The 25,134-nt window shown below is 37.6% G+C and overlaps 1 protein-coding gene across 2 annotated transcripts in view; it reads right to left on the bottom strand.

Annotated features, from left to right (window-relative positions):
• The window catches only part of lzts2a (leucine zipper, putative tumor suppressor 2a), an 84,309-nt gene extending 59,464 nt beyond the window's left edge, over window positions 1–24,845 (bottom strand). Inside the window, exons 1-2 of one of the 2 annotated variants that reach the window (XM_079842662.1) lie at window positions 24,370–24,701; window positions 7,755–7,887 (exon numbers count right to left, since the gene is read on the bottom strand). The gene's annotated coding sequence lies outside the window, so the exon portion shown is untranslated. Of the gene's footprint in view, window positions 1–7,754; window positions 7,888–24,369 lie in introns of both variants that reach the window. The other variant, XM_079842661.1, reaches the window with a different exon arrangement.
• Window positions 24,846–25,134: the final 289 nt, after the last annotated feature.

The raw sequence follows: 25,134 nt of genomic DNA, 5'->3' as shown, positions 1-25,134 counted from the left end.
AGTTAGCCTTCAACATCATTCTTGATGAGGCAGAGAAACTCAAAAATGCTTAAAAAAAACTTCAAAAGAGAGGAGCTTCTCATGGCGTCTCTGCCTGTCGGATAAATTTCTCTCAAATTCCATCTGCCTCTCCATTCTTCCTCTCTCCATCAAGCACTCTCAAATTCCTTCTTTCCCTCAACTCATTTTGCTGAAAGGCGGAGGGAGTGAGCAAACAGGACCAAACCGATCACAGATGCACAGATCTTTTATGTGATATTTGTGCAGTTGTTTAATAGTTTGCTGGAAACGAAGAGGAATAAAATGTGTTGAGTCACACAGAAACAAAGGTGGAAAGATGAGGACAGCCTGCAGTACATATACTATAAACAGTTCGCACATTCTCTGTATGCACCGACTGAATATCTGGATGGCCTTCTACATGTTTCCAAAATGTTGCCAAAATACTGTATCCCATAATAAAATGTGCTCAACGTGACCTTATATTGCCAAATGTGACATCTGAACCAGAAGCATCTCATTCTATCTTGGGTTTAACCCTTGTGCATCAATTAAAAAAAGTTACACATAGGTCCATAAAGGACAAAAATGTCCATGTCGAAAAACTGTCATAAAAAAATTTATCTTGGGAGCAAAGACTTAAGTCTGGTCTCATTTTTAAGAAGACCCATGGCAGAATAATGTTGAAGTCAAAAAAGTTTAAAAAGTGAAATAAAAAAAAGGTATAGAGGTTTAAGTTTATGAAAATTATTTATTAATAATATTTTATTAAAAAAATATATTTTTTTAAACATGTTGAATTCTAAAACTGCTAGAAAATCAAAGCCATAAATCTAAACGAGCTATGTTCCAAATTTGCGGTTGAGATCTCAAAAAATCTCAGTAAGATTTTGTTGCAATGGGATTCAAAATTGCAGTTTTAATGGGTTTCAATTGGGACATTTTTGTCCAAACGATGCTAAGAGGAAGTATTTTGTGTACCTAGTGCAAAATGTATTTTTTAAAGGAAATGGGGGCGAAATAGTAAAAATTCAACAAAAATACACACCTATAGCTAATTTTATGCAGTTAGCATTACCACAGGGAAAGTTATCAGAAAAAAAAAAAAACACTGAAAAAGCCAAAAATGTCCATAAGGATGCACAAGGGTTAAAATGCCACATTATTGGACTAGTACTCCCACGAAATGCCCAGGAAACTCGACCCACAATTGATTTCAACTTGCCATCGCTAACAACACGGTAGCATAATAAGCAAAAAAATATATATGCCAAACACAAATATTAAGTCAATTTTTAATTAGACAAAATGCTTTTTCAAAGTTGTAAATAAAACAAAGATTATTGGAGTACAATCTCAAAGAAAATACTATTTCAGTCTTTCTACTTCAAAATTTCACATCTAATTCAATGTGTTACTTGCCATTTTTTGTAATTATGAAATTTACTGGCATTTTTAAGGAAATGTAAATCCTACACCAAATAGTTTTTCACACAGCCAAACTCTTTGTAGTTAAAGTGTACAAACTCTATACTGTCTATTCACAGTAACATTAATAGTAAAAAAAAATTGGGACATTCTGTGTCAGAATGTTCATCACTATTTATCTTTGTCTTTCTACAGAATAAATATGAACAAAATCTAAAATTTGAATCGGGGACCTCTGGTTGAGTTGACACGGAATGACCCTTTTATTCATATTCTCTTTCTGGATCACCCTCGGTTTCAATTAGAGCTGTATGATTCTGGATAAATCACATAAAATAGACATGATTCTCCCACGATTCTGAAAAATTACTAGAGGTTCTGACAAAATGTAAATTGCTGCATTATTTATTAAAAAATATTTAATAAAGATTTTTTTTTTTAAATCTGTTTGAAAGAATGAAAGACTAACTTGTAAAGACTTCACTTGTTTCATGGATGAATCAATATTTTTGAACAAATCTCTTGAATGATTCAATGTCAAATACATTTTTAACAGTTGCTAGTCGCTACCTATTGGCGTAATGATGTAATAGATATAATCTTTATTTGAAGCGTCAATTTACTTTCAAAAGGTGATTTATATCCAAACACTATGAACCAACTATGAACTTTTTCCCAGTTCTTCTATGATCATTTGAAAAAATGAAACTGTGTGGTTGAAAAGACTGTTTGTGAAGCTGTTTCATACCTATACATGACAACTGCTGGCTCTGGATCAGTGGCGGTGCCAACAAAGATTTGAATGTTGCCTATCATCGTACTTGTCAAAGGTTTAATAGACATAGCCAAATCATTGTCATTTAGGAATAAGATGCGTAGGTGTTTAAATCGAGATCGCAATCTTTTAACGATGAACCGTTCAGCTCCAGTGTGACCATAATTTGGCAGCTTTGGCAGCCAAGTATCTTATAATTAGACATTTTGTTTGAAATGCAGTATCAGACCTCTTGCTTAGTGACCTTAGTGTTCGTTTGAATTACACATTCTAGAGCCAAGTGCCTCTAAGAGCCAAATAAGCACCACATCCTCCTACCAGAAAGCGGAACCACACAACAGCCAAAACTTTAACAAGATTATAGTACATTACAGAGATTTTATCCCACAAACTCAAATGGGAGGGAAATATAAGATTTTTCAAATAACTGTAAAAGCAATATATAACACATAACCAAGTCCCTGTGGGCGAACTCCTGAAAAATGACTGCCACTGGACCATGATGAAACACACTGTGCAGACAAAGTGGAAACACAGTGGAATCCAAACATTCAGTCCATAAACACAAAGACACAAACTGCATGAGTGCATGTTATTAACACTCATTTTGCAAACATGTTTGAGGTAAATAAACTAAAAAAGAAGTATAAAAAACATGCATTATATCATGTTTATTAACAAAAATGTGCTGTGAATATTCAAAACAACGCATTCCTCTGAATATATTATGCAAACAAAAAAATTATCTGCTGAATAAAACTCTCCGACCAATAAGATATTAGCTTTTGTATCATGTATCAGGCATTATTATATAAACTGAACAAAGCCTCACTGGTTTCATAATTCTCAATATCACCAGATTACTAAAATAACTAATAACAAATTATAACTACTAGAAGTATATCATACAAGTATATCGGATACATACAGTACACTGATATTAACAAATCTCTTCTTGAATGCCATGTCATCAAAAAATGTAAACTATATTATCGCGCACTGATATAGCACATCCAACTTTACAGTAGCTGCGTACATACAATATACTCACATAAAGCAATATACGCTGATGAGCCAAAACATTATGCCCTAATACGCTGTTGGTCCTAGACATGCTGCCAAAACAGCACTGACCCGCCGAGTAATGGACCCCTGAAGGTGTGCTGTGGTATCTGGCACCAAGACCTTAGCAGCAGATCCTTCAAGTCCTGTAGGTTGCAAGGTGGAGCCGCCGTGGATCGAACTTGTTGGTCCAGCATCTGGAGGCCAAGACAACACCTTGAACTCTTCATCATGTTCCTCAAACCATTCCAGAACAATGTGTGCAGTGCATTACACTGCTGAAAGAGACCACAGCCACCAGGGAACACCATTGTCATGGAGGTGTGTGTCTGTTCTGCAACAATGTTTAGGTAGGTGGCGCATGTCAAATTTACGTCCACAATTATGGATGGACCCAGGGTTTCCCAACAGACCTTTGTCCACAGTATCACACTCCCTCCACCGGCTTGTAGTCGTCCAACAGTGCATACGGCACACACGTACACAGCTGTGGGACTCAACGGACCAGGCAACCTTCTTCCACTGCTCCAATGTCAATTCCGATGCTCATGTGTCCATTGTAGGTGCTTTTGACGGTGGACAGGGGTCATAATAGGCATACACAGTAAAGTTGGATGCACTGTGTGTTGTGATACATTCCTCCCATTACCATCATTACAATTTTGTGTCACAGTAGATCTTCTGTGGCTCGGACCAGATGGGAGAGCCTTCGTTGCCCTCATTGCTGGTTTACGGTTTGTCCCTCCACAGACCACTGTTGGTAAATTCTCACCACTGCTGACCGGGAGCAACCCACAAGCCTTGACATTTTAGAGATACTCTGACTCAGTAGCCTTGCCATAACAATTTGGCCCTAGTCAAAGTCACTCAGATCTTTATTCCTGCATCCAACAAATTGATTACGAAAACTGATTGTTTGCTTACCATCTAATCTACACTGTAAAAAATAAAAACGGAAAATGTAATGGTCATTTTCTGCCAGGACGTTATCCAGTAATTTTACGAAAATGTTACGTTAACCCTTAAAACACAAACTAATGCAATGTGTAATTCAAAATACAGGTAAAACACCTGTAAAATAAAAAAACAATACGCAAAATTCCTTCATATTTATACAGTACATTGTGCCCTAATTTTAAGGACTTTTTTTTACAGTTGTTTACACCAGTCTCGAGGCCCATGGAGGAGCTCTGGAAGGATAACAGGAGGAGTGACGACAGTAGAAGACAAGAGAGGACCAGTGTCCGTTCTTCGCACCTCACTAACTCACGAGCAGGCTTATTTCATGATAACAGGATTAGACTGCATCTTTTTAAGCGGCATTGATATTTAAAATGTGTCCCAATCACTGATACTTTATAACAAGAGTTCCTTACTGAACCAGGGGCAATAATAATTTTAAATAAACACAATAATAATATAAAAATGTATTTGAAAATAATATTATAATGTTGTGTATAATACTACAGCGCAGAGATGGAGAGAACTGGATCTTGACCCTTAAGATACTTAAATGAATGTTGTCACGTAACAAATCTGCTTCAAATTGAATTAAAAATTAAATTAATTGCTAATTAGAACATTGAATTAAACATGTAAAGGGTGTACAAATACTATAAAATCGTGAATATAAATAATTGGGAATCATGTTTAAAAAAAACAGTGCACATTTAATTTATCTATTATAACTTATGTTGTTTTGGTCGCTTGGCTGTTTCCTTATAAAGGTCCAGAAATTCGTTGTATTTTTATTTTATTTTATTTTTCAAGTTTTTTGCCAGGTGGCTTTTTTAATTATATGATATCATTACGTTGCAGTCTTGCCGCCAGCCAATTGCTGCACTGCTGATCGGGGTTTTGATTATCGATACATCTGCCCTCTTAAGGGAACACAAGAACGCGCAGTAATCTTAGATAACTTAATCCAGATATTTTAATCCAATCCGCAAATTCTTTTGAAGAACCAAATTAGCGAGTTCAGTTCAGTTATCACGATTAAAAGATCTGGGATCTGTCAAATTATCTCAGATGTATTAAGCGAGGTACGAAGAACGGACTGCAGGCCTGGGACTTTATGTTGTTGTTTTGTTTTAGGTGATGCAGCAGTTGTCCGGAGGGGTTGTTTATGTTTATTTTGTCATTACATTTATGTAGATTGATTGTCGGTTCCTTCTTCCTGAACACAAACCTTGTTAGACTCATATCATTGCAAAATAACTATATTGTCGCCCAACTCTAATCTGCTAATATATCTAGATATTAAGATATTGTAAACATTAGGATCATGATTTTCTGTAAAGCTGTTTTGAAAGAATGCGTATTATAAAAATAAATTTGACTCGACATTGCAGATAAATGTGGAGCTATCTTGCACTGAAGTTTTTTCGTTTTGTGTGCAGTGTGAAGGGGCCCCTATTTATCATGTTTTTGATAACCTTTTTTTTTTTTGCTTATGCAAAAACTTCCACATAAAAGAGGCATTTACATTTCCAGTGCTATGATGGCACAGAGGGTGACAGTACGTTTACCCACATGAAACCAGATGTTTGGAAAGGCAGACAGCAGAGGAATGCCGCTTCCAAAGGGCTCTTTCAGCGTCTGTTTCCAGCCCGGACTAGACTGTTTCCTGTGCTGGAGTGTCATGTTGAGCCAGCGCTCGCTCTCTCTCCTCTCTGCTCCTGCCCCAAGGGCAGAAAACAAACAAGGCCAGTGAAGTCATCAGCCTGATTGCCCTAAGGGAGGCCTTCGGTTTCCCTGAAAGAGCAGGGCAGCCAGAAAACGTGCATGTTTCTGTATGTGTGTTTGAGAGAGTGAGCCACTCAAGGGCCAAAGGTTCAAAAATACTGCTCTAGTAAGCAACAACAGTAACAAGAGTCTGTGTGTCTCAATGTAGGAGCATCACTGATGAAACTTCAGAGAGATACAGGATGTGTGATGATACAGCTCAGCTGAACGCAATCTCCCTCAGTGCATAATCTCTGTAACAGATGGGAGCTGTGCGAGATCAAAGCTGTGATGACATTGCTATGTTACTGCTGTCAAACACAGGATTTCACATATGCATAAACATGCAACGATGTGCAGCCATCCGAAATGGTCAGACTCCGGTGTAATCACTTCTTGACTTATAGGAGAAGAACAGCATATTACAACAGAAATGAAGAAAATACACAGCTGAAGCACAAAAAACAATCAGTCTCTTGAGCAAGTCTTTACACCTACGTAAATCCCTTCAGAAAGCTTTAAATGTGGTGAGAAAGGGAAGACCTGGAGAAATAGATCAGCCAAAGAGCATATATTGCTATCTAATCCCTCTGGGACACTGGATCAGGATGTGCAAGGTTGCACGATAAGGATTTGTTAACTCCGACAAGATAGATGGATTACACGTGTGTGTTTAGTGTCAGTTATAGAAGGATGAGTTAGTGATAAAGAGCTTTTGTTTTGTGTTATCATCCACATTCATAACACAGGGAAGCTTAATGTATTAAATAAGGAAGTGTTTGTATGTGTGTATGACCTTAGGCAATAACATTTGTTTGCATTTACATTTTTGGAGATGTTTATTATGCACTTGGGAGTTTTGTTTCAAGCCACAAAAGTGTGTAATTATACAATGTGCGAGTATTGTGAATGTCATATCACATTAAATTAAATCAGATTTATTTAGTCACACTACAGTATTTAGGATGAACAATGTAGAAAACAATGAAGCATTAGCTTCTTAGATTCATTATTTATAACTTTGAATTATATTTATTAAATTTAGACTTTTAAACCAAGCTATTGTTTGTACATGTGCATTTTCTCTTCAAAAATGACCCTACAATATACAGTGCAGACACACAATCCTGCAAAACTATTAAAACCGTTTCATTAATTTAATAATTTGCCCTGCCCTGGCACAGCATTTTAGATCAAAAACTTGCCATGGCAACTAGCTGAAATAATTTAATTTTAAAATGACAAAAAACTTAAAATAAAAATAATTATAATTATATATTATTATAAATAGAAATCTAATAAAAATGACAAAAGTACATCATAAAATGTCTAAAACTTAAATAAAAAATAAAATAAAAACAACATTCAAAACATCAATAAATACTATAATAGTATAATTAATACTAAAATAACACTTTGAGGAGCAAAACATGTATTAGGATAATGAGTTAATAAAAAATGAATATAGTTTATTTGAAAAAAAAATTTTCCTGTTTTAAACATAATCCTAGCAAAAGTTACTTATTTATCATTATGCCATGTTCTAAAATTATATTGTTTATTATTACATGCTGCATTTTTTTTTTCCATTCAGTATTAAGTTTTACTTTCTTGGATTCAGTTTAATGCATTTAGTTATTTATTACTATTATCCTGTCAGGGTTATTGTTTAGTTTCTGTAGGACTTTGAGTTGGTTAGTCACTGTCATTGATCATTGTTTAGTTGTTATCATGTTAGTTGGTTTGCAGTTTCTAGATCATTTACCTTATTTCTCGCCTGGAGTTTTCCCTTGTATATAGCCCTGAGGGACCGTTTATACAACTCCGTTTTCAACTAAAAATGGAAAACTTTTTATGCGTTTGACCATTCATTTCCATGACAACAGCGATTTGGGGGCCTGAAAACACAAACATTTGAAAACATTATCGTCTCCATGTAAACTACAAAAACACAAAATTGTGAAAACAGTGCACATGCACATGCATATCACGTGTTCAGTCTGCACGTAGCGTTTCTTTACAAAGTGACATTGCCAACTACTGGCCTGGCAGCAGAATACAGCGTTTTAGCCGTTTTCGCGGATACGTGTGAACGGGGTTCATTTTGACTACGTTGACGCCTGTACATAAAAAACACAAAGGAAAACTTGTCTGTGTTTAGTACATCATTGTGTAAACATACCCTTAAGTTTGTTCAGTTTTTTATCTTGCGTCGTTTATGCTGCCACATGTTTTTTCCAGTGATCTTCTTCGGTTTGGATTTAAAATAAGAGTGCTGCAATTAGATCCCCTTATCGTTTTTGCCTGACCCACCTCATACCTTTGGAACAACAAGAAAACCTACATTACATCAAAACAAAATAATGGTTAAAACAGTTTTTTGATTGTAAAAATGCTGAATGTCTTATTGGGAGTGAGTACTCTGTGTGTGCGTGAGCTCGAGTCCATATGGAGATCTGATGGGGTCTGACAGGACGCAATGCTTCAGTGAAACAGACCGGCCAGCCCCACAGCAGGACACTCTATAAATACCCCATAACTCCCTCTTTCTCTTCTCCCCTCTCTCATTTTAGCTCATCAAACATGAAAATGCGGCAGATGCATTAATAAACAAAGAGGATTGTGCAAATTAAGCATAAATAAACCTCAAAATCATTATTTAGAGAATCTGTTCCAGACAGCCATGCATGAGGAGAGGCTCTGGAGGGAGTTACATAATTGACTCTAATCCCTTTTGCTATGTGGCACAAAAACAGAAGAAACAGCTTCACTATTAAAAGAATCAGGACAGCTTCTATATCTATAAGCTTCTAGTTTGTCCCTCACAATTCAGACTTTTTTCCTGAGAATTGCAAGTTTATATCTTGGGATTTTTACTTTTTCTGACTCTTTTCCACAGAATTGTGAGATAACCTCGCAATTCTGAGAAAAAAGTCAGAATTGTAAAATATAAACTCATAATTACAAGAAAAAAATAAATCTGAATTGTGAGATACCCACAATCGCAAGAAAAAAAGTCAGAATTGTGAAAAAAAGATTTACAAAAAGATTTACACTTGCTGTTCTGAGATAAAAGTATGATGAAAGATGAAATATAAACTCATTCCTTTTAAAAAAAATATTCTGTGGTGGAAACAATCTTCCATAGAATATACATGATACATAACATTTGAGTAATACATTCTTCCTTGAGTAATACATTCTTTATGATTATTCACCACATAATCATAAAGAATCAGACAGAAATACACCTTACATAGGACTAAAATGTGACGCAAATGAGCTGATCTCAGTACTGTGATATTGGGATCTATATTCTTTTCGTACTTAGGTTCAGTAGGGAAATGCTGACTCGCCAAATAAACCAAAGTCCTCTCAAATCAATACTGACACACAGCTTCAGTATTCTGCTCTAATCTGGCAGCAATTCACAAAGTGGCCTGTAGTGGCTGGTGAACATCAAGCACATTCTCACTGGCTGGTCTCCCAGCTGTGCTGTCCTGGTTTAGTTCACCTCTCCATGCTGCTGCTTCAATGACAAGCGGTGTGATGCTCATTAAACCTGACTCACTTTCTCACAATTCCCCCACCTATAGGTTCAGGCAGGTTAAAGTTCACACATTCAGGAGCATCTACTTTAGGCATCTGACCTACATATGAAGAGGAGGTCATACTCAAAGGTCAACCAATGTCTCGCTTTGAATATCATTAGGTTCCGATAACAATTTTATCAATGAATATGCAAAATACATTTGTCATCAAAAGCAGCTATTTAAAGGGATAATTCACTCAGAAATTATGTCGTTATTTACTGACCCTCATGTCATTCCAAGTCTAGAAGGTTTCTGTTTGTATTTGAAACACAAACGAAAAAAGTACATACCACTCAAATGTGACGCTTCAAAAAGTTCATAAAGTCATTATAAAAGAAATCCACATGAACCAAGTGGTTTAGTCCAAGCCTTCTGAATAGACATGATCTCTTTTTATATGATGAACAGACATCCCCTCATCTTTTGTGGGGTTTTATTTATTAGGTGTCACTACCAAAATGAGAAGAAAAATCCTTGCATTCATCTGCCCAATGTGATCATGACAATGACATTGATGAGTAGTTGTAGTGCAACACTAAAGTGTTAAATGACTGTTGAGAAAATGTCTCAAAATATTTATTTTATGTAATCCATGTGCCTGTATGTTCTCTTATTTCTTTCTACATGGACCACAGGAAATCCATCCTGCTCAATAGGACAAATGATAAGAGTTCAATAAAAATGTTTATGGATGTGAAATAAACTACTCACACAGTCAGATTACTGAAATGGTCCTATTCAGTTAATAGCTTCATAAACTGACTTCATAATTAATATTTTTTCTGTTTCAGTGGGTTTTAGGTTGCACCCAGGCCAAGAAAGAAAGAAAGAAAGAAATAGCAATGATGCACTAAATTAATGCTGTTCTTTTGAAATGTCTATCTAGAAAAATCTTGAATCTTGAAAAAAAAAAAAATTCCACAAATTAAGCTGCACACCATGTTGTTAAGAGCATATCCTTTAAGTCCTGTAAGTTTCGAGGTGGGGCCTACATGGATCGGACTTGTTTGTTCAGCACATCCCACAGATACTCGATTGGATTGAGATCTAATTCTGACGCCAACACCTCAAACTCGTTGTTGTGCTCCTCAAACCATTTTTACTTTGTGGCAGGGCGCATTATCCTGCTGAAAGAGGCCACAACCACCAGGGAATACCGTCTCACACACTGGGCCATCCACGTGATGTAAAAGAAAACGTGATTCATCAAACCAGGCCACCTTCTTCCATTGCTCCGTGGTTCAGTTCTGATGCTCACGTGCCCACTGTTGGCACTTTTAGCAGTGGACAGGGGTCAGCATGGTCACCCTGACTGGTCTGCGGCTATGCAGCCCCATACGCAACAAACTGCAATGCACTGTGTATTCTGACACCTTTCTATCAGAACCAGCATTAACTTCTTGAGCAATTTGAGCTACATTAGCTTGTCTGTTTGATTGGACCACACGGCCCAGCCTTCGCTCCCCACGTGCATCAAACGTGCCCATGACCCTGTCGCCGGTTCACCACTGTTCCTTCCTTGGACCACTTTTGATAGATACTGACCACAGCAGACCAGGAACAACCCACAAGGGCTGCAGTTTGGGAGATGCTCTGACCCAGTCGCCTAGCCAACACAATTTGGCCCTTGTCAAACTCGTTCAAATCCTTATGCTTGCCCATTTTTCCTGCTTCTTACACATTAACTTTGAGGACAAAATGTTCACTTGCTGCCTAATATATCCCACACACTAACAGGTGCCGTGATGAAGAGATAATCAGTGTTATTCACTTCACCTGTCAGTGGTCGTAATGTTATGCCTGATCGGTGTATATACATACATAGAATAATTTAATATGGTATGACATTTAAAAAAGTTATTTTAAGTTGTTGTAATATTCCATATTATTATGGTTTTTACTGTTTTGATCATATAAAATGCAGCCTTGGTGAGCATAAGAGACTTTTTAAAAACTTTTAAAAAATATGAAACCCTACGATTTATCATTATTGGTGATTAATTATTATATTACTACTGCTATATGTTTTCTCGTGGATTTGAGAGACTGGTTGGCTCTAAAACAAATACACACATTGCTGATTCCTCCATTAACAGAGCAGCAGCATCAGACCTGTCCCTAAAAATAAGTTAAGACGACAGAACGCCCAAACAGTATTAGAGGAAAAAATATATCTCAACAACCATGCATTTAAATCAAGAGTACTCAGTGGAAATCTGTCTGCCCCCCAAACAGCTTTATATGACAGCTCGTCTCAGCCATGAATGCTGTGATTCAGAAAGTCTCCTGGAAATGTCAGGGAAGTTTTTGGACAAGGTGGTTGTAGTGACATAAATCAGAGTTATGGGGTGGGAGGAGAGGTTTAGTGTTTGTGTTGTTGAGGAGAGGGGTAATAAAATTACTGTGGGACTTGAACTGAAACCCAGAGCTCACAGGCGGAGCTGCGAAAACATCAGCAGCCAAAGAGACCATTCCTCATCTCCTGGCTCCAGTGAAGGGGTGGGAAGACAGAGCCAGAGGGTGGACGCCACACCACAGAGAGAGGAAAAACAACTATTTCTCTTCTTTTTCCAACTGTCTGCACTTATGGTAAAAAGTGAATAGCAGTAACATTCATAGAGACAATTTATGGTACACCCCTACTTTCTTTTCAGTTTGGAATGGGAAAACACATGACACAGAGAGTCAGCTGATGGAGGGGGCTAAAGAGGGAACAGCACCACAGGCGATCTGGCAGAGTCATTCACTAAACTCCATCCACATGGGCTCACAGTAACTGCCCTTTCCACAATTACACTAAGTGCAAAATTTCACACATACGCACATGCACACACACACACACACACACACACACACACACACACACACACACACACACACACACACACACACACACACACACACACACACACACACACACACACACACACACACACACACACACACACACACACACACACACACACACACACACACACACACACACACACACACATAAATTCTTTATGTGGCAATGCTGTTAAAGTTCATTTGATTTTATTGATTTGAGAAATGGATCCTAAATTTGTTGCTGTTTAGGACTAAAGCTTTAGAGAAGCATGGATAGTTGTGTATAGAGTCCCACGGGGATGACGTCATTTTTTAGGCCAATCCTGAAGTTATCATCACCCTGGTTCCTTCGACAAAAACCCAATAGGACTTTTACATTGGCTTTTGGATAATTGCAGAAAATATGCTCTGTGACTGTGACCAAGTTTATAAATCGTGCACAGTTTGTTCATCAAAATGATCTTTACAACTTTTATGAATTTTGAAGCCTAAATGCAAACCACAGAAGAAAAAAGCTAAAAGAACTACACCACAGTCGCATGACTTCAGCATCACCAATAAGCTTCTGACAACTCTTTCAGTCTTTATTTAAAATTTGCAAGTTGGAAAGTTTGAATTTGAATAGAGAGCGAGTGTGAAAGCGCTGTGTGTGAAAACGTGGCTGTGAAAGAGGACCAGTGAGTAGATGTTTATTGTGATGGCATTTATGTTATAGAATAAATCATGAAAAGACCTTGGGCTAGTATTAAACCCAGACTTTATTTCAGGAATTTAACCAAATACTCATTCAGAAAATGCCTTGACTTTGGGGCAATTCAAAAATTCTAACTTATCTCCGGGTTTTGGGACTCATTATTGCAGCATTCTATTGCAGAGGTAAGAACAACAGCATTACTCGGTATAGGCTCTTTTACAGACTGACTAATATTGTGTGCTGGCAATGTCACAATGAACTAAAAGCTACTGTGTGAAAGTGAATTGTCCAATTCCGCTATCTAGAGAGCACAATCACAGTGCTTTGGAGAAACATCATCAGACTTCACTGACTTTCAATATATAAAACACTGAGACATTAATGATGATATGAAGGTGATTCATTTTTACATTCACATTTATGCATTTAGCAGACACATATCTAAAGCAACTTACAATTAGAAATTCATCAAAGAGCCAACAATATTTGTAGTATACATCGGCAGGTTTATTAGAAAGCTAGATTAGGAAATTAGTTGAAGCAAAGGAGAAATGAAGAGAAGAAAAAGAAAAGGATTTGGGTGTGTGTGTTTGGTTTAAGCTTGAGGCACGGCTAAGTGCTTGCATTATCCCTTTAATAATGAAAATAATTTTTTTTAATGTAATTTGAAATAATGAAAAACATATTTTTAATTTAATTTGAAATATTAAAAACTATTTTACACAAAATGTAGTTAAAATGTTAGAAATAAAAATGGCTAATTATTAGGGGTGTAACGATTCGTTTTAACAACGATTCGATTCGTATCACGATTTGAGGTTGTCGATACGATTCAAGGACGATATTGGTTCATTTAGAACGATACGATCCGAAACGATTCAGTGACTTGAAATCGATTCAGTAACTTTTTAGCCAAAAATTGTGTGACTGAAATAAATATCTGGATACTGCTCAATGCAGGTGAAGTTTCCTAGATTCCTGTTGTTTCTTCAGGTATCAATTAATTATGGATATAAACAAACAAGTAAACAACAATTAATGGCAAATGCATTCAAATTTTATTTGAATAAAGTGCAACCAACAGTTTAGGTTGAATTAAAAGGAAGTTAACCTTTTCTGCTCTCATTTTCAATTTTCAATACATTTTCAATAAAAGCACAGTAAGTGCAACCAAAATTTCAACAGTAGGTTAACCTGCTACTTCTGCTTTTGTTTTCCAACATAAAAATATTACAATATTAGTATAAAAAATAAAGTGCAACTAACTACTCTTCAGGTTTAATTAATAGTAGGTTTACCTGCTATTTTTGCTGTTGTTTTACAACATTAAAATAATACAAATACAATATTAATATCAAAAATAAAGTGCAACCAACATTTCTTCAGGTTGAATAAACTGGCTGAACCTGCTACTACTCTCAGTTTAATAAACAAACAATATTTAACAAAGATAAAATGTAACCAACTACTCTTCAATGACTCTACAGATTTCTTTTTCAAAAATATCAACATGATCTGACCGCAGAACACTTCTCTCTGCGTTCACTATGTCGCCAGCTGCACTAAAAACTCGCTCTGCTGGCACACTGGTGTCAGGAATTCACAGGTAACATTTAGCAAGGGTTGAAAGTACAGGTAAAACGTTACTAACTTAGCTCTTTCTCCTGGTGGCTTGATAATTTCTCGCACGTTGGCTTCTCTGTCATCCGCCATGCTATGTTTTGTTTTCTTAGCGCTGCTGCTGGTGCGTGCGTTGCGATGATGTCACAGATAGGCAGACTTAATCGAGTAACGTTTAACGGCTTTATCATTAAAAGTGCTAAGAAAAAATATCCATATAAAGTCTGACGTGCTTAAATCCAATGCGTTATTTCCCACGATCGATACAATCGATTGATTACCTTTTAAAACGATGTTAGATCGATATATGTCGTCCGGAAGGCCATCTTGCCGAGCACAGATCGATGTAGTTAGATCATAGGAAAATAAATCGATACATCGATGTAGTAGATGAATCGTTACACCCCTACTAATTATATGCTGACAAAGGGCTAATGCTTCTATTGAAATGTCGATAACTATATTAGAGTCCACACCAGCAGATATCGTTCTGTTTATGCTTGTCTGCCGCTTTAAATTATACAACAGCATGGATTCTGATTGGCTGTCAATGTTTTTATCGTTCATCAGCTGGATAAAACCATCCTGAAAGTAATTCCAATCACAATATTGTTTTTTTGTGCTGTTATCGTTATAGCTGTGGTGTGCACTCTGCTATTGAGAATGATTTTTAGAACTATATCTTTATCATTATCTTTTATAGTTATCGTCCTTGGTGTGAACAGGCCTTAACAGTGGATATACAGCATGCATATTATGGATTTATAAAGTGATGGCAATTACAGAGAATGATAAAGGCAAATGTAAATACACTGACATGGAGATGCCAAAAATTATTTGTCACTTGTAGAATCTCATATGAATCCACTTCAAAAAAACAAACTGAAGAATGAGCAAATCAAGATTTCAAACTTTGATTGTGTGCCAATATAGGACTTCCCAGATAGGTCTCTCTACACAATGCATCAGTGCAAGCCAATGGAATGTCAGAAAAATGTGTACTTAATTTAATGGGACCTCCGCACTCAGTTCTGCTCATTACTCTTAAACACTGCCATCCTGCCAAATGCTTGCTCCATTGGTCGACACATTCCAAGCTGAATACTTGCCTGTTATGAATGCTGCTGGCTCGACGTGTCAGCTGTCTGGACGAAGTGGTCATAATGGACAGCACTGAGACAGTATTGTGTCTGCTGGACCATCTCCTGACACTCTGACCTCATCTCATTACCTACACGTACTTCACAGATGCCTCTCCACATGGGAACAGCAGAGAGGTAAACAAGGCCATTGAGAGAGGTCAACAACATTGCTACATTCACTCAGGGCTTTCGGAGATTAAGTGTCTCTATAACGCAGACGCTAATAAGTCTGTCCACCATGTGAGATGGTGGTGGTTAAGGACACAAAATGAGGGCTGTTTAAGTTGCTGTGCTATGCTGTGTGGACATAATCCCCATTGGAAAACGGGGCAATCTAAGCCTAGATGGTTCTTTAGACATGCCTGAGAGACAGCCGTCATGGTTCAGCATGACTGGACTGAACATAAGCCCTCTGCTTTTTGTAGCCTGCTGTGCCAAAGACAGAGACGCATTATTCCGAACTATCTGCAATTTTTTACCCGGAGGTTGCCATGCATCCATCAAATACACAAGCGACAAATTCCACTAAAGATTGATTTCAGGATTATTTTACATAGCTGGTAAAAACCTTCAGAGAAACACCAATATAGGATTTCTTCACCTCAATATTTGATTTGCTATCTATAAAAATGCTGTTGTCTTCCCTTTTCCCTAATAGGTAGGACAACTTCAATACCATAATACCTGTTGATTCAACTGTCAGTGGGCAGGGATACAAAAATGTGGAAGTATAATCTGTAGTTTTCCCGCAAGCTCTGGAGCTGTCAAAAGGCGTTTTGCGTCATCCAGTGGACTTTCGCTGACAAATAAACGTGAATTTCTCAGCCCAGGTACACACGAAGAACAAGTAAACATTGTTAATTTACATATACTACCAACATTCAATACAAAGTGGGTTGAAAATAAGCTAAATTACACTTTAAAATCTCAGAATTGTTACATTTTACTTAATTTTACACAAAAATATGACAATACATTTCAGTGTAGGAATTGAAAACATGTTCATCATAGGAATATACTGAAAGAAAATGACTAAAGATGTGATTAATGTTGAATGCTAACTAAAATGTGTGCCATTACGTACATTTAGCCTCAACCCCTCCCTGTTGGATTGGTTTTGTGAGACACACACACAACCCCTCCCTGTTGGATTGGTCTTGTGCTACACACACACAACCCCTCCCTGTTGGATTGGTCTTGTGCGACACACACACAACCCCTCCCTGTTGGATTGGTCTTGTGCGACACACACAAGAGAGGAATTAGAGGGTCAGTCTGTGTTAATGGTGCTGACATATTGGTTAAACAGCTTTATTGCCTCCAAACACAAATCTCAGCCTCTCTTCCTTGCTAAAACAGATTGCAAACTTGGCATTCCTCTGCCATATTCCGCTCTTGTACTAATGTTTACACACCTAGTTAGAGATCAGAGGTTAAAATGCAGGCAAGGTCAACAGTTGTAAACCAGGAAACTCTGGCATGTCACACAGTTTGCTTGTTTGTAGTCAGTGGGAGATGCACTGGACAAGCCAGCAGCACAGCAGAAAGAGGTGAGAGTCAGAGCGTCCCTCGGGCAGAGCGAGCGGCTTGTCTCATATAATAACTCACATCACTATTGGACGCACTGTGCAGTGAAAACAGTTGTGAGCTGAGGACCCCTGCGTTGCATCAGCTTGGAGACTTAGATGGAGAGAAAGTGCTGCATGCTTTACATCTCTCGCAGGCCAAAGATCATAAATCAGGGGACGTACAAAAAGGACAGTGTTTTCATAATGTTTCTCTCTCAGTGTGGGGGTGTACAGATTTGCAGAGCCCTTTGACAGGGCAGATTCCTGACTAATGGAAAGCAGGCCAAGCACAAGATGGTACACTAGTTCAGTGATCCCTTGGGGCACCATATATCAGTGGGCAAAATATTATTCTATATTATTATAACTTTTTTTATTATCAATGGCATTATTTGTCCTGGTATCCACCTTATTTTTTATATTTGTAACTTGAATGTGCAAGGCTTCAGGTGTCAGACAATTCCAGATATTTTTTGCTGTACATAAACTCTCCATTTTAATGCTGCAAAAACTGCAATTTATTATTATATTATTTTTCATTTACTGTCATAATCATAAACACAGGCCAATTTATAGTGCAAATAGTTTTATCGTATACTACACTTTGTTATTATTTTAGTATAGTGGCTAATGAATCAGAAGTCTTGCAACGGGAAAAAAACGTACTTTAAAAAAAAATAGTTTTAACATTGAATTATCGAATATGGCAATGTTAATGTATTTGGTCTTGGCGGACTAGATCTACGCTGTTGCTGCTGTTGATTATTGCTGCGGCTGCTGGAGAGAGAGAGTAGGACTTCCTACTGCTAATAGATACACAGACACACTGCTATGAGTATGTAAGATATCTGCTGCATAAACAGACATCCATGAATCCTGTAGCAGATCTAGGCAGGTGGAGCTGGGGGAGGTGGAGGGTTTCAGATGAACTCTGCAGGACCAGCTAACAGCTAACACTGAACCAGACTATTTAAAAGTTGAGCAAGCAATTTCATTGGCTGCAGGATCAGCAGAGGCCAATCAGTTTTTGCCATGCAGTAATGATGTGATTGCTTGTAGATTGCATGTAAAGGACCTATCAGCCTGCGCCCTCTAGAGTTTCATGACTGAACTAGATATTTAAAAAAGGTGTTAAAAGCCCCAAAATAGTGCTGTGCCATTTCCATAAATTAAGTCATTGGGTCTACAATAATAATTGCATGGATTATTCTTATTATACGCGCAGGTGAACTTCTCACAACAAATCAGCCTAATTCAAAACAATGCATATGCATAAGAATTTGTTCTTAAACTTGTTCTAAAGTTAATGAATTTGGATTGTTCTAAATGAGCGACCATGTTGCCAAGGTTAGTAATTTGCATAAAATATACCTAAACCCATCTACATATAAGGACTTTCTGCACAACTTTTCCCTTTTAGCCTTTCATCACTCTCAGTGACATTGTGCACACACAGCAAGATCCTTGAAACTATGGAGTTCTTTCTCAAAACTACTTCAAACACAATAAACAGATTGAATACTTTTAAACAGACAGAGATTACAGACCTCCCATTAACCCAGGGGTGTCCAATCATGCTCCTGGAGGGCCACTGTCTTGCAGAGTTGAGCTCCAACCCAAAATAAACACACCTGAACCAGCTAATCAAGGTCTTACTTGGCATACTAGAAGCTTCCAGACAGGTTTGTTGAGGCAAGTTGGAGCTAAACTCTGCTGGACAGTGGCCCTCCAGGACCGAGTTTGGACACCCCTGGTTTAACTAGATTATTAGCCATATTTCATGAATTTCATTTCATATATATATATATATATATATATATATATATATATATATATATATATATATATATATATATATATATATATATATATATATATATATATGTCACTACAACAAATTCCTAGTATGTGTAACATACCTGGCAATAAAGCTCATTCTGATTCTGATTCTGATATAGGTTTTATTTAATCTTAACATGTTTATGTGTGTAATGTGATTTTGTGTATGTGTGGATTTCACTTGTTTCTACAATTACCTACATCTTTTGAAAAAAATTGAATACATTTTAGTATGAAAGTTATAGAATCATGAATTGTTTATGAAAATGTTTATCCACAGATTTCACTTATAAATATGTGGGAACGTATGGTGAATAAATAAGACCTTTCTTCTTTCTTTTGCAAACACGTCTCCTTTCTATGTAAATTAGCCACATTATAAATGATATATATGCATTCCAATTGAAAGGGTTAAAACAAAAAGCTACTGATTATTGGATCATTATTGTCCCTAAAATTGCAGTGCATCATCATGCAAATGGCTAAAGTACGCTGCATCATACTGGACACATCACTGGGAATCACGTCTTGCTGCTCCAAAGACCTCCACAGGAAGTGAAGGGGCATCTTTGTGGGAGGAGCTAACAGACTGTCACTCTCATTGTGCTGACTTCACTCTCTGAGGTCAACATCACAGCGGACAGCACTGCACTGACATCTTGACTATGGATTTAGCAGAATAATGGCTCCTCGCAGCTCTCATTATCACAACCCATTCAATCACTGCGTTTGATTCATTTATTCTGTGTAAATGAATCTGATTGAACAGCATTTGTGCCCTAACTAAAATTGGTCAGTGCTCTCTCCTCTGTGATAGATTGAAAATGAGGGATCCAGTCAACAGCCAGGCTTATCGACCAGAGCAATGCAGATAGTACTGTTCCTTTTTGCAAAGAAACTTTATCAATGTGACATATTAGTAGAAATAGAAAGACGAAACCAAGAAAACAGAGCTGCATTGATTTTCTCTCAGGAATATTAATGGCTGGCTCCTCCCCCAACATGATACAGATCAACTGCTTCCATACACCCATAAATAGACACATACACTTATGCATATCTCAGCAAATCTGTCTGCAAGCGGGTATAGGCTTAAGAACACTATAGATCTACTGTCAGGACTCCAATCACGTAAAAATACAATTTTTCACTGAAAACATAGACAGCAAAGTCTTTGAGAATTTAATAAATGGCTATGTTAGAGCAACTAAATCAAAGATTTACGGTATTCTCTGAGCCATGCACTGAATTTTTCCCACACTGAACATATCAGAGATAAGCTCGTAAATTTGGTGCTCCTAGCATGTTGGTGTATCGATGTGCACTTCCAGTCAAGACAGCAGCAGGCAAGGTTATAGAGCAATGCCTGCCAAAAGCCATCCAACATGAAATTACAAACTCTATCTCCATTGATACAGTATGATGCCAAATTCATTAAAACAGGTGCTTTGTTCATTTTATCAGTTATTGTTCATTTTATTTATCATCTATATTTGTCAAATCAAACACCATACTGGGAGTTCAAATGAAAACTGATTCAGTGAGGCTGTCAATGCAATTGGTTAAAAGTTATATGAGCTACATGGAATGTATGTCATTTAACCTAGTGATCAGTGATTCCCACACACTGTCAGCAACAGCTGCTCATGCTGTAACCAGCCTTCCAGCACATTGACTTGCCTCTCTTCACACTGTAAACACTCTGACAGCTCATGAGAGTGATTCCCCTCGGCTTGACTCAGAAAAGCAGTCTGTTGATATTAAACAGCCTGCACTTGTGAAATTATAAAACTACGTGCAATACAACTACAGAAACGTACTGCATGCAAAACTGTTTTCTCTTGGGAAGAAAATAAGCTTGGCAGAGAGATTATGGAGTTCTCAAATACTGACAATTTACACTTTACATTTCATCTTTCTCCATGGAAAGGGTATATATTATTCAAATATAGCCTTTAAATTGACCCCTGAATCTATATATTCTATACTTGATAACTTCAAGGCCTGAAAATAAACACAGCTGCCAGGATAGTTTGTCAAATATCAGTCATATTGCTATACAGTGTATCTACTGTGAGGTACACAATCAATAAATGGTTTCCCATAGAACAACAAGTGCATTTTCATACAAATACCCTACATTGCCAAAAGTATTGGAACACCCCTTCCAATCACTTCCATGGTCAAAGGTGTATAAAATCAAGCACCTAAAGGCATGCAGACTGCTTCTACAAACATTTGTGAAAGAATGGGTCACTCTCAGGAGCTCAGTGAATTCAAGCGTGGTACCGTGCAATAAGTCCATTCATGAAATTTCTTCACTACTAAATATTCCACGGTCAACTGTTAGTGGTATTATAACAAAGTGGAAGCGATTGGGAACAACAGGAACTCAGCCACGAAGTGGTAGGCCACGTAAAAATCACAGAGCAGGGTCTGTTCATGCTGAGGCGCATAGTGCGCAGATGTCACCAACTTTCTGCAGAGTCAATAGCTACAGACCTCCAAACTTCGTGTGGCCTTCAGATTAGCTCAAGAATAGTGCGTAGAGAGCTTCATGGAATGGGTTTCCATGGCCGAGCAGCTGCATCCAAACCTTACATCATCAAGTGCAATGCAAAGCGTCGAATGCAGTGGTGTAAAGCACGCCACACCTGCACTTTAGAGCAGTGGAGACGTGTTGTCTGGGGTTGGGCGTGGCCCCTTAGTTCCAGTGAGAGGAACTCTTAATGCTTCAGCATGAGCATAACAAGATATTTTGGACAATTTCATGCTCCCAACTTTGTGGGAAATGTTGACTGTGAGCAAGGCCTTCTCGTCCAACATCAGTGCCTGACCTCACAAATGCGCTTCTAGATGAATGGTCAGAAATTCCCATAAACACACTCCTAAACCATGTGTAAAGCCTTCCCAGAAGAGTTGAAGCTGTTATAGCTGCTAAGGGTGGGCCAACGCCATATTAAACCCTACGGATTAAGAACGGGATGCCATTAAAGTTCATGAGCCTATAAAGGCAGGCGTCCCAAAACTTTTGGCAATTCAGTGTATATGACACAGTGAGTAGCTGAAAGGACATATTTATGTGAAATATTCAGGATGGAACAGGGTGGGTGAAACAGTTATGAAATATAACTTTTGTAACCACCCACTTCCATCCTAAATATTTCCAGTGGGATGCCTGAAAGCAGCTGGGTATGCCGGACCATGTGCGGTTCCAGGATTCAGAGTTTCAGTATGTAGGCAGTGCCAGTGGAGCAGTTAATATCCTCCAAATCACAAAGATGGCTATAAGTACAAGCAATGGTGCATTAATTCAGCATATCCTGTTTCACATACACTTTAGGTTAAAGCCCTCAAAAAGACAGATAAACTGCTAAATAAGTCTCATAATAAGACTGGAAGTCCAGAGAGAGGCTTCACTGACAGTGTGAAGAATGTCTTTATAACAGCAGAATCGTATAGTCTAATATCTTCCACTGATGGGAGGTGGGACCACAGGTAGGTTCCTAGAGTCTTACATTAAGGAACTGCATGTTTTTAGTTAATAAAATCTCAGAAAACGTCTATGTTGATAGTAGAAACACACAAAGCTGAGTGTTTTGAGTATGACAGGTAAGTTGGTCAAAGTTAAACCTGATTCTTTTAAAGAAGTGGAGGGAAAATATGACTGATGTTATTGTAGTATGTTTATTAAGTTTAGGCACTTCTGTGTCTTAGATGGATTGGATCATTACATTAAAATTATTGGGTATGTCTTTGTCTTTTTAAGTGGTTCCAATGATTTGCAAAATGGGATGTTTTACTGATTTACAATATGACGAAGAATAAAAACATTGCTTTACAATTAACACAACATGTACCATAACTCTTGTCATACAGCACATAAAACAAAAGCTGTTTTAAACAACAGTTGGCTTTCCAGACAACAAAACAACAAAACTTTCTAGAATATCACTGAGAATCTAAAAAAAATCTAACTGAGAATAATTGGAAAATGTTACAGATAAAGATCCGTAACACCAGCAAAACCTTTGAAAGCAAACTGTTTTGTGACAAACACACTGCATTCATTCTCAGATAACATTAAGGGTAATTTACAAACAATTATCATACAGTGCATATGCATAACACTAGTCAGAGGTGAGATCTGAACCTACTGTGAATAAACTACTGGGACTTGTGACAATGTGTTAAATACAAAACTCAGAGCTATTCAGACAATGTGTCTCCAGGAGGGACGCTCCACATGCTGTAATTAAAAAAGACACTGGGATGCCATAATTACTTTTGCTGGGATAAATTGGTGTCTGCCTACATTTAACATAATTATGACCTTTGTAAGATAAAGCACTCAGTCACTTCACTCTGACAGCCAAACAAACAGCAAAAACAACGTGCATAAGCACAAATGAAGATGAACCGAGATTAACTTTATATTCTAGAAATCTATCAGTAAGAGGGCAAATTACAAAAGTTGCTGCAATGCAACATTTTACACTTTGAAGGAGTCAATAATGAATTTTAATTTTTAATCTTACTATAGTAGACTACAGATGTTTTAGTGAGCTTTTTTAGCATCATTTGTTACATATATAATAGGCTATTTAAAAACTGAGTATCTCATAAATAGGTATAGTATCTTTTTAAATCTGCAAAACGAGTGACAAAAATAGTGGTTTAAATTAATAGGTGATATCTAAACAACAGCTTCCCATTTAATTCAATGTCAACAAAACACAAATAATGCAAGTCACTTGCTGTTAAAATAGTCACTATAGCAATAAGTGGGATACGACTGGCTAATGAATAGATATAGATAGGCAACATGTCACTTATGGAATAAGTAGGCTAGCCTACTATAATATCTAATGAATAGTAGGCTACTAGTATCTACTGAATAGTTAAGTTTAAAAAAGCAAACAATGTAGGCAGTAGGATTACTTACTATTAACTAAAAGTACTAGCCTACAGTAAGATACAAATAGATTATATTATAGATAATTGGTTATAAGCAATGCATGTTAATCAAAAACTAAAAAAAAAACGCTGTAACGCTGTGGGCTCAAACTTTTCAAAGCATATTTAAGTCACTCACCGCTGACTACGTGAAGAGCGCTTGAGCAATTCCGTCCATAAAGAATCAACGTTTCTGAAGAAACAACGTCCTGGTATTTTCAATGCTTCCCGAGGCTGGTGAAGTTCACGCAGATCTGACCCGCTGTTTCTATACGCTCATCTAAAGTAGTACAAACTCCCAGTGCTGAAGGTTAATTCACGGAGCCTCTGCGTCCATCCTCCTGGAAGTGACTGCTGCAAACTGCCTTGAATCCCGCTGCTCCCTGCCCCCCTCGCTCCGCACTGGACGGACCGCCGCTGGCTGAAGCGCGAGAGTGAGCATGCCTCACATTCGGTCCCGACCGCTGATCTGGAGCGACAAGCTGGAAGGCTATGGGAGAGTGGCCATGTGCAGGGGGCTCGCGACGGACGACACGCTCAAGTTCACGAAGCAACTTGAACTGTATTGTAATTAATGGTGAACGGCGAACCGACCGTGAACTGGCACTGCAGAGTGTGTTTTGGACACATACTGACGCTAAAATATGAGTCATGAAAATAAAAGTCATGACAAACCCAAAATGTTCAGGGAACAGCCGGTCCCCACTTTGTCAGATGTTTTGGCAAGGTCAAATTAAGCTCATAAGGCAAGTTGTAAGTCCAATATGACCAACCATTAAAGGCCCAGTAAACACAGAACGTTCCCCTAACGTTACCATATGGTTCCCGTTTGGTTATTTTTGTAGGGAACCAAATAAGAACGTTCCCAGAACGTTCTCTATTGGTTGTGTTTTTGTAACCAAAA

Source organism: Gobio gobio (assembly GCF_949357685.1).
Source record: "Gobio gobio genome assembly, chromosome: 18".
Taxonomy (NCBI): domain Eukaryota; kingdom Metazoa; phylum Chordata; class Actinopteri; order Cypriniformes; family Gobionidae; genus Gobio; species Gobio gobio.
The sequence above is the reverse complement of the archived record's forward strand: the minus strand, read 5'-3'. Positions and strand labels throughout refer to the sequence as shown.